Source organism: Echinops telfairi, unplaced genomic scaffold, assembly GCF_000313985.2.
Source record: "Echinops telfairi isolate 266 unplaced genomic scaffold, ASM31398v2 ScPeMD7_44;HRSCAF=162, whole genome shotgun sequence".
Lineage (NCBI taxonomy): Eukaryota > Metazoa > Chordata > Mammalia > Afrosoricida > Tenrecidae > Echinops > Echinops telfairi.
Window position 1 is genome coordinate 14,555,495 of NW_022103942.1, and position 5,965 is coordinate 14,561,459.

Sequence of the window (5,965 nt, forward strand, 5' to 3'; positions counted from 1 at the left end):
CACAAAGCAAGCCTTAAAATAAAAAACATTGAGACCCTACTACACTCCATTTTTTCAGATCATAGTGCTATATAGTTGAAAATCAACAATGGAAAGAATAGGAACAAAAAGAGAAGCAGATGGAGACCGAATAACATAATACTTAAAAATGATGCATAAAAGATTAAATAAGGGATGAAATTAAGAAATTCCTTGAAACAAATTACATTGATAATACATCATACAAAAACGTTTGGGATAACAGCAAAATCAGACATCAGAGGGAAATTTATAGCAATGAATGAATATAACAAAAGAGGAAAAATAAAGAACTAAACACACCACCTCTGAGAACAAGAACAAAGGCAACAACATAAAACCTACAGCAATAGAAGAAAGGGGAAAAAAGTAAAATCAGAGCAGAAATACATGAACTGAAACACCAAAAAAACAATGGAAAAATTAACAAGGGAAGAATTTGTTTTTTTTTTAAATATTAGCACAATTGACAAACAGCTGGAAAACTTAGCAAAAGAGAAGAAATAGAAGAAGCAATTATCTAGAATTAGAAATGAAAAAGCTGACATAACATCACATCCAAATGTAATAAAACAATAACACTATGAAACACTGCACCCTAACAGTTTTGATAATTTAGAAGAAATATAGACAAATACACAGACATATTCAAATTAAGAGGCAGATGTAGAAAACCTGAATAGATTAATAACAAAAGAATTAGAGAAGTCATCAAGAAACTTCCAGTCAAAGTTCACCCTGTGGTCCCATGGATCTGTGTCTTGCTTCAACAGTGTTTGAATGGAACAGATCCGGGGACTCCCTTTCTCCAACCTCCCGCCACCCTCCAGTTTCCTTTCTGGAAGTAACTTCGAGACCATCTTCTTGGCCATCACCTCTTGTTGGGACCAGCGAACACTTTTATTTTGTGTGTGGTGACCTCCAAACCGACCCATCATGAGCTCTCAGATCTGTCAGAATTATTCCACTGAAGCTGAGGCCGACGTCAACCGTCTGGGTTAAATTGCATTTGTGGGCCTATTACACCTACCTCTCTCTGGGCTTCTTTTTCCACCGCGACGATGTGGCCTTGAAAGGCGTGGGACACTTCTTCCCTGAGTTGGCGAAGGAGCAGCGCGAGGGGGCCCAACGTCTCTGGAAGCTGCAAAACCAGCGCAGCGGCCGCGACCTCTCCCTGGATGTGCAGAAGCCGGCCCAAGATGAGCGGGACAGAACCCTGGACACCACGGAAGCTGCCCTGGCCCTGGACAAAAAAACTGAGCCAGGCCCTTCTGGACCTGCATGCCGTGGGGTCCACTCACACTGGCCCCGATCTCTGTGACTTTCTGGAGAACCACTTCCTGGACAAGGAGGTGAAACTCCTCAAGAAGATGGGTGACTCCCTGACCCACTCCGCAGGGTGGACAGCCCCCAAGCTGGGCTGGGCGAGGATATCTTCCAGAGGCTCACTCTCAAACATGACTAGGAACCTGCGGCGTTGAGCCACCTGCATGGGGCCCTCTGCCTCCCCACTGCTGGCCTTACCCACTCTTCCTGAACCTTCTCCTGCGCCACAGCCCTAGAGCCCCTCCCCCAAGCCAGGGACCAAATGGAAACAATAAAGCTTCCTTTTGCAGCAAAAAGAAAAAAGAAAGAAAGAAAGAAACTTCCAGTCATGAAAAACCCAAGACCAGATGGCTTTACTAGGGAATTCTATTAAGTATTCAGGGAAGAGATGTCACCAATTCTACATAGACTATTCCAGAATATAGCAAGGTACAGGAAAATTCCAAAATTATTCTAAGAGAACATTAACCCACATACCAAAGGTAGGCAAAGACCCCCACAAAGGCGGGAAACAGCAAAACAATATCCCTTACGGACATAGACCCAAAAACACTCCAAATAATTCCTGTCAATAGACTTTAACAACCAATAAGAGTTGTACGAGCCCCCAATAAAATGACTTTAAAAAAATTGAATTCAACAACATATTTTTTTTAATTCAGCATGATCTAGTAGGATTCTTACTAGGGATGCAAGAATTGTTTACCCTCTGAATAACAATGAATTGAATTCACCACATAAACAAGACAAAGAATAGGCACCACATGATCATATCAATAGATGCAGAAAAAGCATGACAATATCCAACACCCATTTCTAATAAAAACACTCAATATGAATAGGATGATTCTTCATCATAATAATGGTCATATACATAAATCCAACAGCCAATATAATAATTAATGAGAAAAAACTGAAAGAATTTCCCATAAGATGAGAACTAGACAAAGGCGACCTTTATGTCCACTTTTATTTAACATTATGCTGGAAATCTAGCAGAACTATTAGACAACAGAAATAAATCAAAGGAATAAAATTGGGCAAAGAATAAATAAAACTCTCTGTATTTAAAGATGACATGATTTTATATATAGAAAATTCCAAGTCTACACACACACAAAAAAGAACTACTGTTGGAAACAATTTGAGGGATATAGTAAAGTGCGGGATACAAGATTAATAATCAGAAATTAATCAGATTCCTATATACGAGTGAAGAGAATTCCAAAAAAATCTTAAGAAAGCAATAACATTCACAGTGGCCATGTAAAAGATAATGGCCACACCTGGGAATCAACATAACCTAAGAAATAAAAGTCCTGTACAAGGTAAAATAGAGAACATTATTTCAAGGAACAAAGAGACCTACATCAATGTAAGACTATCCCATATGCATGGGTAGGAAGATTTAATATTGTGAAAACATCGATAATGTCTAAAGAAATCTATAATTGCAATGCAAATTTTGAACCAAATTTCGACTTCATTCTTTAAAGTAATGCAAAAATTAATTACCACCTTTGTATGGAGAGTGAAGAGGCCTGGGATAGACAAAGAATTCTTAAGAAGTTCAACAAAGTAGGGCTTGCACTACCCAACCTCAAAATCTATTACATAACCATAGTCGTCAAAAGACTCTGGTACTGGAACAGTGAAAAGTACACAGGTCAATTGTTCAGGATAGAAAAATTAAAAATAAAAGCATCCAGCTAAAGCCAACCAGTTTTCTTTCTTTTTTTTTTTAAGCCAACTAGTTTTCGACAAATAATCAAAAAAACAGTAAATGGAAAAGGAAAACCCACATCAACAAATGGTGTTTAGAAACATTAGGTCTCCATCTGTAGAAGAACAAAACAGGATTCATACCTTGCCCCGTGCACAAAAATGAACTCGGGATGCATTAGGGTCCTAAAGTAAACTCCAGAGTTTTAAGGAGCATCACTGAGAAAATTGGGGACAAATGTAAGGATCCTAGTGTAGGGTATACAAAGACTACCCAATATAATAAAGCAAGCTCACATGATGGAAAGATCAAATGGATGACACTTATGCATATCAAAAGACTTCATCAAAAGAGTAAAACTAGAGTCCATATGTTGGGGAAAATATCTTTAATTGTGACATAGTGCACGAGGGACAAATTATTAAAATCTATAAAATTTTTCAATGACTCAATAAGAAAAAGACAAATAATCCAATGAAAAGGTGCACATTGGATATGAATAGACAATTCACAAGGGACAACATTCACATGACTAACAAATACACGAGAAAATGCTCATCATCACTAGGCATCCAGGAAATGCAATTCAAAACAATGATTAATTATCACATTAAACTTACAACCCAACTTAAAACAACAACATAGAATAACGAATGCTGTAGAGGGTGCCCCGAGACAGGAACCCTATTCACTGTTGGCAGGGTTTTGAAAACGTACCACCATTGTAGACAGACATAAACAAACAAAACAAAAAAACTCACTGCCATCAAGTAGATGCCAACTCATAGTGACCTTACAGGCTCATCGTCACTAGGCATCCAGGAGATGCAAGTCAAAACAATGATGAGCTGTCACGTTAAACTTACAACCCAATTTAAAACAACAACAACAGAGAACAACTGATGCTGTAGATGGTGCCCAGAGACGTGAACCCTTATTCACTGTTGGTAGGGTATTGAATACGCACAACCATGGTAGACAGATATAAACAAACAAAAAATCAAACTCACTGCCACCTAGTAGAGCCCAACTCATGGTGACCTTACAGGACCGAATAGAACTGCTCCTATGAGATTCAAAGACTATAAACTCTTCACAGGAGCATAAAGTCATCTCTTTCTCCCACAAAGCATATTACCGCCCCCCTGCCCCCCAAAAAGTAAGAGATAGAACAAGAACAGATACATGTTAGCCCATGTTCATTGCACCACAGTTCACAATAGGAAGAAGATCGAAACAGCCCACATATCCATCAGTACAAGAATGAATTTTAAAAACCCTCTGGTACATACACATAACGGAATACTATACATCCATAAAAGAACATCAACAGAACATTTCATCGCATGAATGGCCCTGTAAACCATTATGGTGAAAGAAGGTAGTCAGTCACCAATGAACAAATATTTTCTCATTCCATTATTATAAGGAAAAGATGAAGGCAGGCTTCTGCTCTTGTGTTATATAATTTTCTAATTTGGTCTTCTACACAATGAGATAGAGAGCCTGCCTAGTTTACATGAACTCTTTACACAAAAACCACTTTGACAGAGGAGACCTCACCTCAACGGGGGTCAGTTTCTAAAGATCGGGGGAGAAGAAGAAGACCATTTAGATTCTGATAAACAACATTATGCTAAGGTCACTAAAAACTTACAAGAACGATAAATGAAACTTAATTGAAATTTAAATCAAGATGGTATAGGGAAGCATGTATCTCTTGGAGAAGGAGATTTCACTTATGTCTATGGGTAAGCTGGGTGGAGCAAGCTGACATTGGGGAAAAATACTTAACATACTTTCATAGAACACAAGGGAGAATAAGCTTGGTACTATGTTCCTAATAAGACACTTTAGAATGAATTTCTATCCAGCCCTTGGTGACACAGGGCATATGGAATAGATTGCTGGGAATTTAGACCCTGTCTTCTACAGGATCACAACATCCTTCATAGGCCACACCAGAAGGATTCAACGTGGAAATCTGACTCCGTGAACTGGGATTTTCCGACATTCTGACTTGGAATTAATCCTGAAATTCCCTAATGTGAGAAGCAGATGACTGCAAGCCCAAGGTTATGGAATTGGCAGACATTTTGTTTTGGTTTGGATATCTAGCTTTGAGAGTGCCCAATGAATGATGGCCCGGGACTACCATATAATTACTATTTTAATATCCTCCTTGCTTTCTTATGATATGTATTAGTCTGGTAAGCGTGGTTCTGCCATTGTGAATGAGTATTATTGAAAGTTTTGTCACATCACCAACCTATAATGCTCATGCAAATAGAGTCCAGTCACTTAAGATTAATCTGTATAAGTAAAAAATTCATGTATTGCAGTCTGAAGCCAGGTTACACTTACATAATTTCCTTTTCTAAACAGGGTTTTTGGTTCTATACCATTGACTAAATTAATGACACTATCAATACAATTACCTTATGCACCATGTTCTTCTTAAATGATAATTATGTCTAAAATGAACCAGACATATATATAACCTGTAGACATATGAATGGATTGGGGGGATCACACTTAATTCTAGCCTAATCTAAGGACAATTAATTCTTATGATTTGAATTCTCATAACTTGCACTCATGAAAAGATCATTGAAGAAATGGGTGCTTTAGCACAAAAACAAACTCACTGCCATAGAGTGATGCCTACTCATAGTGATCCTATAGGAGAGGACAGATGTGCCCGGGGAGTTTCAGACCATAACTGCTTATTGGAGTAGGAAACCTCATCTTTTTCCTGTGGAGCAGCGGGTGGTTTTAAATTGCTGACCTTTTGGATCACCGCAAAACTCATAACCACTACGTCAGTAGGCTATGGTGTAAACAAACAAGCAAAGAGATGGTGCCTGGCTATCTGAAAGAATAGCGTCTGGGGTCTTA

General features: G+C 38.5%; 1 pseudogene; it reads left to right on the forward strand.

Annotated features, from left to right (window-relative positions):
- The first annotated feature begins 954 nt into the window (after window positions 1-954).
- On the forward strand, window positions 955-1,483 carry LOC105979407 (annotated as a pseudogene).
- Window positions 1,484-5,965: the final 4,482 nt, after the last annotated feature.